Consider the following 12,581-nt stretch of genomic DNA (forward strand, 5'->3'; position numbering starts at 1 on the left):
TTCCATAGTCGTCTTGCAAAGCTTTGAACAATTTCACAATGTCCAGTTTGCTATATTTTCCTCCAGGCATAAAATTCCGAACAGTAGACAGAAAAGTTGTACTAGGAATCTGATCAAAGGGACGAGCTTGTAGCCACTCTGCATTATTTCTGGGCTCTGCTACAGCTGCTGTGGTCTGCCAACGCTACAATAGATTTAAAAACGTATATCACTGTGATATCGGATCTATATGTATGTAGGAAACGAAGGAAAGAGAGAGACACGAAGCGGTCGTGTTTTCGTCGTGTCGTCGGGATAGAGCAGTAATCGGCTCTGAGAGAGCCGATAGCAAGAGAGAGAGATTAGTCAGTTGTCAGTTCAGCCACTCATCAGACGTACACGCATATAATTAGTCACAAACATACTTGTAAAACTTGGAGCTGTTATAATTTTAAGTCCAACATACTTATCAAATAAATGTTACTCGTTGCCATCAAGCAACTTAAACTACTACAAATTGGGGGCTCGTCCGAAAATAAGCCCAAGACAACAACATTTGCAAGTGAGATTTGTGCGTGTATTTGGAAATTTTGGCGAACACGAGGCTAGAGCTACAAGGAGACAAGCGGCACAGAGACGACAATCTGAGCGCGTTCGTTCCAAAGAGAGCAGAAGCGACAAAACTACGGCAGACGGCAGCAAACACAGCAAGAATCAAAACCTTCGTTGTTGTTGTTGTGCATTGCGTCTGAGAGGCTAGAGCTACAAGGAGACAAGCGGCACAGAGACGACAATCTGAGCGCGTTCGTTCCAAAGAGAGCAGAAGCGACAAAACGACGGCAGACGGCAGCAAACACAGCAAGAATCAAATCCTTCGTTGTTGTTGTTGTGCATTGCGTCTGAGAGGCTAGAGCTACAAGGAGACAAGCGGCACAGAGACGACAATCTGAGTGCGTTCGTTCCAAAGGAAGCAGAAGCGACAAAACGACGGCAGCAAACAGCAAGAATAAAAGAACATTGATTGTTGTTGTGTTGCACTGCGTCGGACGGAGACTACAACTACAAGAAGAGACAAGCAGCAAGGAGACGACCATTTTGTAACAGCAGAAGCAGCGACGATTCGGGAAGCGACAAAGAGTTAACGGCGAACAGCGAGAGCAAGGCAAGGCAACAAAGAGAGGACGGCAACAGCGACATCGACAGGCAAGCGAGATCTGGATGTGGTGGTGTGTGTGCGTCAAATTTGGAGTCTGGAAAGTTCTGCGCAGAAGCGAGAGTTAACAAGGGTAAACCCATAGTAAGGTGAGCGTTAACAGAGAAGCGATCGTTAACAGTGACGACTTTAAAGGCGTTTTCGGAGTCGATGTTAACTGGAAAATTGTTAACAGGCCAGCAGTAATAAGGTTGTTTAAGTTGATTTAATTACATTTTCTTAGATATAAGCTAATATCAATTATTTTGTATTTAAATCGTCACGATGCAAGTTGAAGAGATAATGACACTGAGAGTCGCACATTTGCGAGAGAATTTAAGAGAGCTTGCGTTGCAGACGACGGGACGAAAGCGCGATTTGCAAGATAGACTATTAATACATCACGGCTTTCCAGTTGAGGATGAAGAAGAGTCAGAGAATGAGTCCGTAGTAACAGCAGTGGATGATACCGTAGCAGTTCAACCAGGTACGCGACAGGCAGAGTATAAATCTTGGTTTACGCTAAAAGACGTGGAAGGTAGTGTGTCACAATTTTCTGGTTCTAATAACCCCGACATCAATCAATGGATAGAGGAATTAGAAGAATGCGCAGCTACTGTTCAATGGAGTCAATTACAATTATTCATTTATGCCAAGCAGTTGTTAGTTGGTGCAGCAAAATCTTTCGTTCGTAGTTTGCGTGATATTCGTAACTGGAATTCGTTGAAGGCAACTCTGTTGGATGAGTTTAGTGTTAAACTGTCGTCCGTAGAAGTACATAGAATGTTGCAAAAGCGCCAGCAGAAAAAAGGAGAGTCGTTGCATGAGTTTTTGTATGCGTTAATGGAGATAGCCAAGCCAATTAAACTAGATGATGAGAGTTTAATCGAATATTTTGTGGATGGTATACCAGACGCTAGGGCAAGTAAGGCAATGCTGTACCAAGCTAGAAACTTAAAGGAGCTTAAATTTCAGATCGATGTTTACCAGAAAGCTAGAGGCGGATCCAAGCCGATGAGTAAGAATTGGCCGCTGAGTAATAAAAGTGAGAGTTCGGTGAAAGGGTCGATGACAGAGAATTTTAGGAAATGTTTTAAGTGTGGAGACAAATCGCATTTGAGGAAAGATTGTCCCAAAAATGATTTTTGTTGTTTCAAATGTGGCCAACCAGGACACCGTGCTGCAAGCTGTAATGTCAAGGTCGAAACCAGACAAGAAAAGAGATCGAATACGAACATTATTCGAGATAAGAAAGTCGTCAATAAGCCGTCAGGTATTTTCACTCCATCAGGTTTGGAATTAAAGGATATTAAGTACGCGAATTTGGTATTCCAAGGTTTGATTGATACTGGAGCAGATTTGTGTTTAATTCGCAGGAGGGTATTTTTGAAATTTGGAAATCTTGAACTGATCGGCCAGGAGAAATGTTTAACAGGTATTGGAGATAGTCAAGTTGTAACTTTTGGTAGCTTTTCGATACCAGTGAAAATCGATGAGATTGGAATGGAGGTAGAATTTCATGTCATTCCAGACGAGGATATTGGTTTTGAAGCCATTTTAGGAAGGACTATTCTGGATCATGTGGACATGCAAGTTTCTAAGACAGGAACAAGATTTGTTCGTAGAGTTTGTGGCGAGGATAAAGATAAGAAACTTGATCAGGTAGCATCGTCCTCATGCGTGGAATTGTTTAATGAATATAAAGGCATTTGCATGTCAAGTATTGACGAAGTTGAGAAGGAGTTTTCAATTGATGTTGGTCATCTCAGTGAAGTACATGCTAGAGAGGTTAGGGGTATGGTAGGAAAGTACCAACCTCAGAGAAATGTAGATGCGACGATAAAAATGAAAATTGTATTAGTGGATGAGATACCAGTTTTCCAGCATCCGAGACGATTACCGTTGTGTGAACAGGAAATCGTGGACAAGCAAGTGGAAGAGTGGCTGGCTCAGAAGATTATAAAGCCAAGTACATCGGAGTATGCATCACCAGTAGTGTTGGTACCGAAAAAGAACGGTAGCAAGAGACTATGTTGTGATTACCGAAAGCTGAATGAGAAAATAGTTCGCGATAACTTTCCAATGTCACATATGGATACAGTGTTGGAGAAACTGCAGGGTGCAAAGTATTTCACCACGTTGGATTTAACGAATGGTTTTTTCCATGTGCCTGTAGAAGTCGAGTCTCAAAAATATTCGTCTTTTGTGACTCAGAATGGTCAGTTCGAATTTTTATATGTACCATATACTCCAGCGGTGTTTACCAGATTTATAATGGCTGTGTTGAGAGATTTGGTAAAGAATAATGAAGCAGCAGTCTATATGGATGACGTTATTATTTGTAGTCAAGATATAGAAGAGGGTTTGTTAAAGTTGAGAAAAGTACTGAAGATAGCGGAAATGAATGGGCTACGTATAAATTGGAGAAAGTGTCAGCTGTTACGACAAAAGGTTAATTTTCTGGGGTATATAATAGAAAAGAACACGATAAGACCAAGTGATGAGAAGACGAGGGCAGTCGAAAAGTTCCCAGTGCCAGTTGATAAAAAAACAGTGCAGCGTTTCATAGGATTGACTTCTTATTTCCGAAAGTTTATTGAGGGTTATGCTGTTATTGCAAAACCATTGACAGATCTGCTGCGGAAGGATGTTAAATTTGAATTTAAGGAGATACATCAGGTTGCGTTTGAACAACTAAAGGTAGCATTGAAGTTGGAGAAGTTGGAGAAAGAAATCCATACTGATGCATCAAAATGGGGGTATGGAGCCGTGTTACTGCAAAAGAGTTTGGAAGACAGCCAATTCCATCCAGTTCAATATATGAGCCGTAGGACTAAGCCATCTGAAGAGAAATATCCTGCTTATGACCTTGAGGTTCTGGCAATTATCGAAGCTTTAGCTAAATGGCGTGTATACGTTTTGGGTATAAAGTTCAAAATTGTCACAGATTGTAATGCATTTACAATGACGATCAAAAAGAAAGACGTTCCTTTGAGAGTAGCACGTTGGGCCATGTACCTACAAGATTTTAATTATGTTATAGAACATCGCTCAGGAACGAAGATGAGGCACGTTGACGCGTTGAGTCGTGTATCTTGTTTTATGGTGACCGAAAGTATAGCTCATCGTTTGAAAGAAGCTCAGCTAACCGACAATTGGGTTAAGGCCGTTAAAAGTATTGTGGAGGACAAGGAATATGAGGATTATTATATTCAGAATCAGATTTTGTTTAAGGATCCGGATAAGGAGCTTATCGTAGTACCAGCTCAGTTGGAAAATGAGATTATATCAATAGCACATAAGCAAGGACATTTTTCAGTTAAAAAGACACAAGATATCATTGAAAAGTCGTATTATATTCCGAAGTTAAAAGACAAAGTATGGCGCGTAATAAATAGTTGTGTCGAGTGTATCATTGTCAATGAAAAGACAGGAAAACGTGAGGGTTATTTGCAACCAATAGACAAGGGTGATAGGCCGTTACAAACGTATCACATTGATCACGTTGGACCAATGGAAATGACTAAAAAACAGTAAAATTATATACTCGTTGTCGTTGATGGATATTCTAACTTTGTTTGGTTATATTTTACACGTAGTACAGGCGTTGAAGAGGTCGTTAAGTGTTTGGAAATTCAGGGGACTAGTTTTGGTAATCCGAACAGAATAGTGACGGATAGGGGTGCAGCGTTTATGTCCAATTTGTTTCGTGAATATTGTGAGAGAGAGAAAATACAGCATTTAATGATTGCCACAGGCGTTCCACGTGGGAATGGTCAAGTCGAAAGTATGCACAAGATAGTGGTGCCTATGTTGTCGAAATTGTGTCAGGGTAATTCCGGTAGTTGGTATAAGCATCTAGGAAAAGTACAGCAAATGATCAACAGTGTTGAGCCGCGAAGTACCAAGGTAACACCTTTCAAGATATTGACTGGGCTAGACATGCGTATAGGAATGGATCCAAAAATAAAAGAAATATTGGAAGAATCACTTATCGAAGAGGTGAACAAGGACCGCGAAAAAATTAGAAAGGAAGTAGTTGAAAACATTGCACGGTTACAGCAGGAAAACAAGAAGAGTTTTGACTTAAAAAGGAAACTAGATAGACAGTATGAGGTTAATGAGCTAGTAGCTATCAAGCGTACTCAGTATGGTACTGGATTAAAGCTAAAAGGAAAGTATCTAGGGCCGTATAAGGTGGTTAGGGTAAAGAATCATGGAAGGTACGAAGTCGAGAAGATTGGGGATACTGAGGGTCCCTATAAGACCTCTACAGTTTCAGAATATATGAAACCTTGGCTAGACCCATCCGAGGCGAATGGTCCGTCAGGACAGCCGAATGGAGGAAACGAAGGAAAGAGAGAGACACGAAGCGGTCGTGTTTACGTCGTGTCGTCGGGATAGAGCAGTAATCGGCTCTGAGAGAGCCGATAGCAAGAGAGAGAGATTAGTCAGTTGTCAGTTCAGCCACGCATCAGACGTACACGCATATAATTAGTCACAAACATACTTGTAAAACTTGGAGCTGTTATAATTTTAAGTCCAACATACTTATCAAATAAATGTTACTCGTTGCCATCAAGCAACTTAAACTACTACATGTATACTATATATTTACCAGCGGACTGCTGACAGAGAGGGCTGCTTCTCGCGCCTTAATTATAGATAGACCGCTGCGCACTTTCAACATTTTGCTTGTTAGGAACTTAATTCATTCACTGCCAGAGCTATACTGCTAAATCATTCCATTAGCTAGCTATTTGAAAGGCCTGCGAGAGCTTTGTTGCAAAAAGAGCTGACCGATAACAGAGCACAAACAGAACAAGAGAGAGAGAGAGTGCCAAAACACGTTCGCGGGAGCGTGCGAATGCCAAACAGAAATAATTGTAAACATTTGCCATATTTTTTTAATATAGACTGCTATTTGATCGACTATGTTATACCTTCTACGGAATATTTAGGAATATAGTATTATGATGGATCTGACTCTCAATGAAATGAAACAAATAAATCGCCATAATTATGGCAGAAGATTTGTTGGCGAAATTTAATTTATTGCAGCATGGAATGGTCGGTAGACTGCCGAAAGTTTTGGGCCTGATAATAATATAAACAAGCTAATCTTTAGCGCTTTTTTATATCTTGTTATTTTTTTTTTTGGTTCGGTTGTCCTTCTTGAAGGTAATTTAATTTTTATTGGGCCAACATTGAAAATAAATGAAACAGAGATAAACAGATCAAGGTACAAAAAATGAAATCAAACATAAAACGCAAATAAAAACTCCAATAATTTCATCGTGGATTCGGCCACATGCGACTTTCACGTGGCGATGGGAGCTTCAATTGATTGCCAAATCGAGGCCTCTCCTCCTGATTGACCGCCTGCTTTGACGGTGTGTTGGCGGCCGACGCCACCGAATTGTGGTTTACGAGCACAGCCACGCGATTGCGCTGACGCCGACGGGCAGCACTGAGGAGCGACTCGTGGGCACCAATTCTTCATAAGAGATCCCGGCTTCGCGGTCATTTTCAGTGGTCTAATCGGTCATATACTCGGAATCGCTGGGCGATCTTGTATCCGGCACCGCTGATTTTGTGCGTGGCTTCTTGTTCGAGCGTGTGCCAATGCTGCGTCTGCCCAATCCCCCGCTGCGACGCAATATGTTGTCCAGGACGCGGACCCGCTTTAGTGGCGACTTGGACGCCTTCAGCTGGCTGTTGGCCAGCCGCTGTGCGGTAGACGGCGACGGGCGAATCGAATTCAGAGAGCTCATGAGGCTGCGCTTGGCGTTGGGAGTCCGATACCCGAAGAGCTGGCGGCTGCTGATGGATTCAGTCGCTTGTGCAGATTCCCAGTGCTCTTGGTCATATTGGGAGTGATCAGCTGGATTGTTGGGGTCTTGCGCAACGACATTGTCGAGGTCGACATTGAGGACATGTTCTTCAAAGTTCGGGGCGTGCGAGGGGCCGTTGAACCGGCAGTCGGCGGTGGCATCATCAATTTGCTGCTGCTGCCCGTCCTCGTGGTGGGCGGGGCCTTCTTGCGGGCCGAGCTCTGCTTGGCCTGCCGATAGTTCTCCCATTTGCCAGCCATCAGCTCCAGTATGTTCTCGCCATAAACCAGAAACGGCCATGCGATTGCACCTCATAGGCGTGCACCAGTTCAGTGATCTGCTGCTCAATCTTGGGCAGCTTCGAGGTGATGGCCTTGCGTTCCTTTTCCTCTTTAAGGAACTGGCCGCCACGATTGTTGAAACGATTCGGCTCGTTGGCCTTTGCCTCTAGAGCCTGCATGCGGGACCAAAGTTCTGCACGGCTCTCGTACAGATCGAAAACCTCCTTGCTGCACGTGTAGAAGCTCTTCAGATCATCCAGTTCCAGCTCGTGCAGCTCCAACAGGTCTTCGTTATAATACTTATTGTAGTAGTTGGAGAAACGCTTGCGCTCCTGCTGGCTCTTGAGCGTTAGATCCACCACTTGCTTATCTCGACGCGCAGCTGCTCGATGAACGTCTTGAGGTTCTGGCTGCGCAGTGCCTGGCAGCGCTGCAGCTCCGAATGGAGGATGTCATAGGTGCGCTGCGTATTCTCGGTGCACTCGCGCACTCGTCGCATGGCGCTCTCGTCCGTCTCCTGGAGGCGATCCCACAGCACGTAGATCTTCTCGCGCATGTCATGGATTTTGGAGCGCAGCTCCTGGATCTGCTCGGCATAACTGTTGCGCATCTGCCGCAGCCGCTCTAGTGTCTCTGGTGTTAGATTGTGGCTCAGATCGTTCAGTAGGCGATCCTCTGCATCGGTCTGGGGCATCAGCTCGAGCATCTTCATGTCATGCTTTATGGCCTTGCGCAGCTGGTCCAGCTCCGTCTGGCGCACTGCGCGCTGAGAGCGCAGGTTGTCGAGATGGTCGCGAAAGCCGTCCATCTCATCGGGCAGGGGCAGCGGTCCGCCAGTAGAGGGAGCGGCAGTGCGCCCAGCTCTTCGCAGAGCTGCTCCTGCTGGAGCAGCAGCTCCCCGATCTCCGCCGACGTTTCGAGAGCTCCTCGCGCAGATGCTCAATGCTTTTGTCCAGCTTCAGCTGCCATATGATCAGTGGCACATCGTCGGGCCTCTGACCAATGTCAACCGTCTCATGGAGGAGTCGGGTGAGGTCGCTGGCCTCGGCTCGGAGCGCGGCTATGTCATCCAGGATGGCCGCCTGCTTCTCCGCGACTCGGTCAGCAGATCCGTATAGAAATTATCCGCGTGCGCCTTGAGTTTGTGCAGAAAGTCCTCGCATGTCTGCGGCTCGAACATGAGGGACCACAATGAATGGAGCTGCTCCACATGCTCGCCAGTCATCTCAAGGATCTCTCCCTTGATGGAGGTTGGGCCAACCATAGCCAATAGGAATGATTCTTGTATTCGCGAATGGAAGGAATTTATGTGATGTGTGCAGGATTTCGATTGCACAATGTGTTGCTCAAGGAAAATGCCTTCGCACAGATAAGTGACGCCTCTCGTGTTGGCACAAATTGCACAATGAAAATTTTGTATGCTTGATTTGCCTCATGCCTCAAAGCACAAAACAAGTTGATTCTGATTGACGTGCGGCCAAAAAAACACCTACTTTATATGCAAATAAGTTCCTTCAAGGTTTCCAGTTGTAAAGATAATTTAGGATGAGAAATGTGTTTACTGTTGGGCAAATTGATCAGGGAGGAGCGGAAAGCGTTCTCCGTGGGATGATTGAACTCGATGCTAAAGTTCCGAATGAGTCGAGCGATGCCCAGCTCGAGCTCCATGTCCACGATGCGCTTTCCAACGCACATCCGGGGTCCAAATCCGAAGGGCAAGAACACAAACGGATTCTTCAGCTTCAAGTCATTTGCCGGCATTGCCCGTTGGAGTCTGTGGCTTTACGAATCCAACGTTCTGCAGGAACTCAGCAGCCTTGGGAAGTGCTCCTCGCTTGATAGCAAGCTCAGGGGAACCATCGACACACAGGTACCAGCTGGCACTTGGTATCCGCTCAAAACGCTGTCCCGATTGAGAAACTTTAAACATGTAAAACCTACAAACATAAACATCAATAAGGCTCTGAATTGTTGACAGGAAAGCTTACCTTTCCCAACAATTGAAGTGTTCATATCTCTTGGTAAGTGCTGTAGAACCTGTATATAATTGTTTACCAGCAAATTTATAATCAGTTGTGCAACTGATTAGATATCATATTTGCAAGTCATCATGATACTCAAACATTTCTAGGGAATGGTGGGGTATATTTTATTTGACTTCGTTTAAAAAATGGAAAAAAAATCCTATAGAAAATTGATTCCCTTAAAAGTTACAAATCATTTGTGCGTTAAACATGGCGATGGAATAGCTATTAAAAATATCGATAAACTGAACTTTAATTCCTGCACATCAAAAGTAATTCCATATTACTTATATTATGATTATACGAATGATTTTTTCATCACTTTAATCAATTCCTGCAATGATTTCATTGGCGTAATATTTATGCGAACTTTACCAAATCGCCTTTCTGCGCCTCAGTTGAGTTTTTTGTTGCAGACGAGTTAAGATCATAGAAAAGGCAAAAATATGTTGAAAATCCGTAGTGGAATTGCCGTAGCTCACAAGCAAGTGGCGCCGTCTCTTTTCAGTGGAGGATAGAAGCTGGCAATGATTTGGTATGTAAAATGCCTCAATACCGATCATTTCCAGCGCCGGCAGACCACAGCTGCTGCAGCTCTAACCCGAGACGATGCAGAGTGGCAGCAGGCGCGTCCCTTCAGGCAGGTGCCTCGGGCCAATTTGATATCTCTGATTCCAAAATGTTCATGCCAGGGGGTAAATATAAGAACAAGGACCTTGCGGAGTTGATAATGGCCATGCGCGAAGACTATGTCGTGTCTTCCGATCTATGGGTCTCGGCACCCGGTGAGAGCGCAACTCCACGAGGAGCCTAGCGGCTCTCCCGCGTAACGTTTGGGTATCAACCTCAATGTGCAGCCTTGGAACTGCACAACCCGTGGTACCGATCTTAAGGACTCAGCTCGATCCTCCCTTTTAGCCCCGACCGGCCTGGATAGGGAATCCACCCATCCGTGCGCCGCTTTGCGCGTTCAGCAGCTGCTGTCGCCTGGAGAACGCCAGTCCGGCGAACCCGTCGAGAGTCCGCATTCTCTCCTGAGAAGCCGTCACATCGGAGAAGGTCCAGTCGCCATCCGTGTACTGCACTCCAAGTCCATCGAGGTCTCGCAAGTCTGCATAGAGGGGACAAGCACATAGGAAGTGCTGCCAATCCTCGCGTTCTGCGCCGCATAGACATGCTGGCGTGTCGCTAAGGCTTCTTCCATGCAGAAATGCATTGAGCGATCCGTGGCCCGTCAGCAGGAACCCAGCGCGCAGCGTGAAGCAAACCTTCGTTTCCTGTAGACGAAGCCTGCGTTCGGGATGAAGCGGTGCGTCACCCGACCTGGGGAGTCACCATCATCCCATCTGCGTTGCCACTCGCACAACAGGCCTTCGTCTAGTCGAGCCATCTTCTGCTTCCAGCTAAGATTTGCCAAATCTTCGCCGTACAGCCAATCGCTCTCCTCCAGCGGGTAGTCACGCTTTAGTTTGAAGCTGATTTCCAGGCGTCTGGCAACCAGATCAAACGGGGGGGCTCCAGCTAGTACTTGCAGCGCCATGGTGGACACTGTTCGGCATACCGGTAGGCATCCAATCAGGATGATCCTTTGGCACGCAAGCAGATGCCTCCTGGCAACCACTTGCGTCGTCGTCACGACAGACCAAACCGAGGCACCAAATAGTGCGCAGGGCACCATGAGTCCGGCATATATTGTCCGCTTTGCGCGGGACTGAGTCCCCAGTCAACCCGCAGTACGCGCGACAATGCCCCTACGACTCCGGTCAGCTTATCACGCAAGCCGTGATGTGCGGGAGAAAACTCAACCGCTCGCCGACCGTGATGCCCAGGTACCGATACTTGCGCTTATATGGCAGGCTTGCTCCAGCAAACCGTACCACTGGCGGCCGTCTAAGTATGCCTTTGAGCAGCATGATCGCCGTCTTGCTAGTTGAAACGGCAACGCCGACTTCAACTCCCCAAGCGCCTACGATGGACATTAACTCACCTCCTTTTTGTTCGAGCTCTGATCGGCATTCCCTTCGATGAGGAGGCGCAAGTCGTCAGCATACGCGCTGAGCGCACCAAGGGCTCTAAGCGCTGGAGCAACACGTCCATTAAGATGTTCCATATAAATGGACCACTTATGGACCCCTGCGGGCAACCTCGTGTCACCGAACAGTGGCTACTGACGATGCTCGCACTCCGGCCGGAGAAGAAACTTCGCCACAAGCTTGCTTCTCGGCATCCCAGCTCAAGGAGGCGGCGTAGTGCAGCATTTCACTCGACGTTGTCGAAGGCTCCCTTGAAGTCCACGAAGACTCCGAGCACGTATTTCGACCGGCTGGCCGAAACAGTACTCACGACGTGTTTCCAAGCATCCTCCACACAACGTCCTTGGCGAAAGCCAAATTGCCATCTGCAGCCATCCGGAATGGTGTCCTTCAGACGATTCACCATGATGCCTCAAGCACTTTGCCCAGCACTGGCAACAGACAGATACCCCGATATGAGGTAGGATCGGTCCGGTCCTTATCGGGTCCCTTCAGAAGTGGAACCACCCTAGGATGCTTCCATTCCGTTGGGAAATACCCTGTCTCCAGGCAGCGGGAATACATCGCTGTCATGTGCTGAGGGATGGCACGCCACAATGCCTTGCAAATGGCACCTGTGATGCCGTCCATGCCGGGAGAGAGTCTGCTCTTCAACCTGGCGACGCATGCATCAACCTCGAAAGCTTCGAGGGCTGGTGGAGCCTCGATCGGGATGGCAATGTGTGCATTCGACTCCGCAACAGGAAAGAAGTTGCAAAGGAGCACACCCGCACAGTCGCGCCATGTTGCGACCAGCCTACCATCCGTACGAAGGCATCCAATCTCCGCGCTCTTTTTGCGGCCTCGGCAAATCCTGTAGACGTGCCCCCATGGATCATCTCTGTTCTCTCCCACGAAGCGTCGCCAGTTGTCTTCCTTCGATCTCAGGATGAGCTTCTTGTACTGCGCTGAGAAGATCCTCAACGCGAGCACAAGTTCCTCTGCTGCGTCGGTCTCGTGCCGACGAGCGTCCTGGAGCCTTCGCCTCAGTCTCCTGACCTCTCGGCGTTTGGAGTGTAGTTCGGCAGTCCACCAAACTACTTTTCTCGCGGCTCTCGGTGTGCTGCGTCCCAGCACTCTGTCGCACACACTGTGCACTACAGAGCGCAGTGCAGACACTTGGTTGTCCAACGGCGATTCGGCGGTGTCTTCCGGTAATTCGGCTGTCTCCCTTACCACTTCCTCCTCGAACAATCGCC

Source organism: Drosophila miranda (genome assembly GCF_003369915.1).
Source record: "Drosophila miranda strain MSH22 chromosome Y unlocalized genomic scaffold, D.miranda_PacBio2.1 Contig_Y3_pilon, whole genome shotgun sequence".
NCBI classification, from domain to species: domain Eukaryota; kingdom Metazoa; phylum Arthropoda; class Insecta; order Diptera; family Drosophilidae; genus Drosophila; species Drosophila miranda.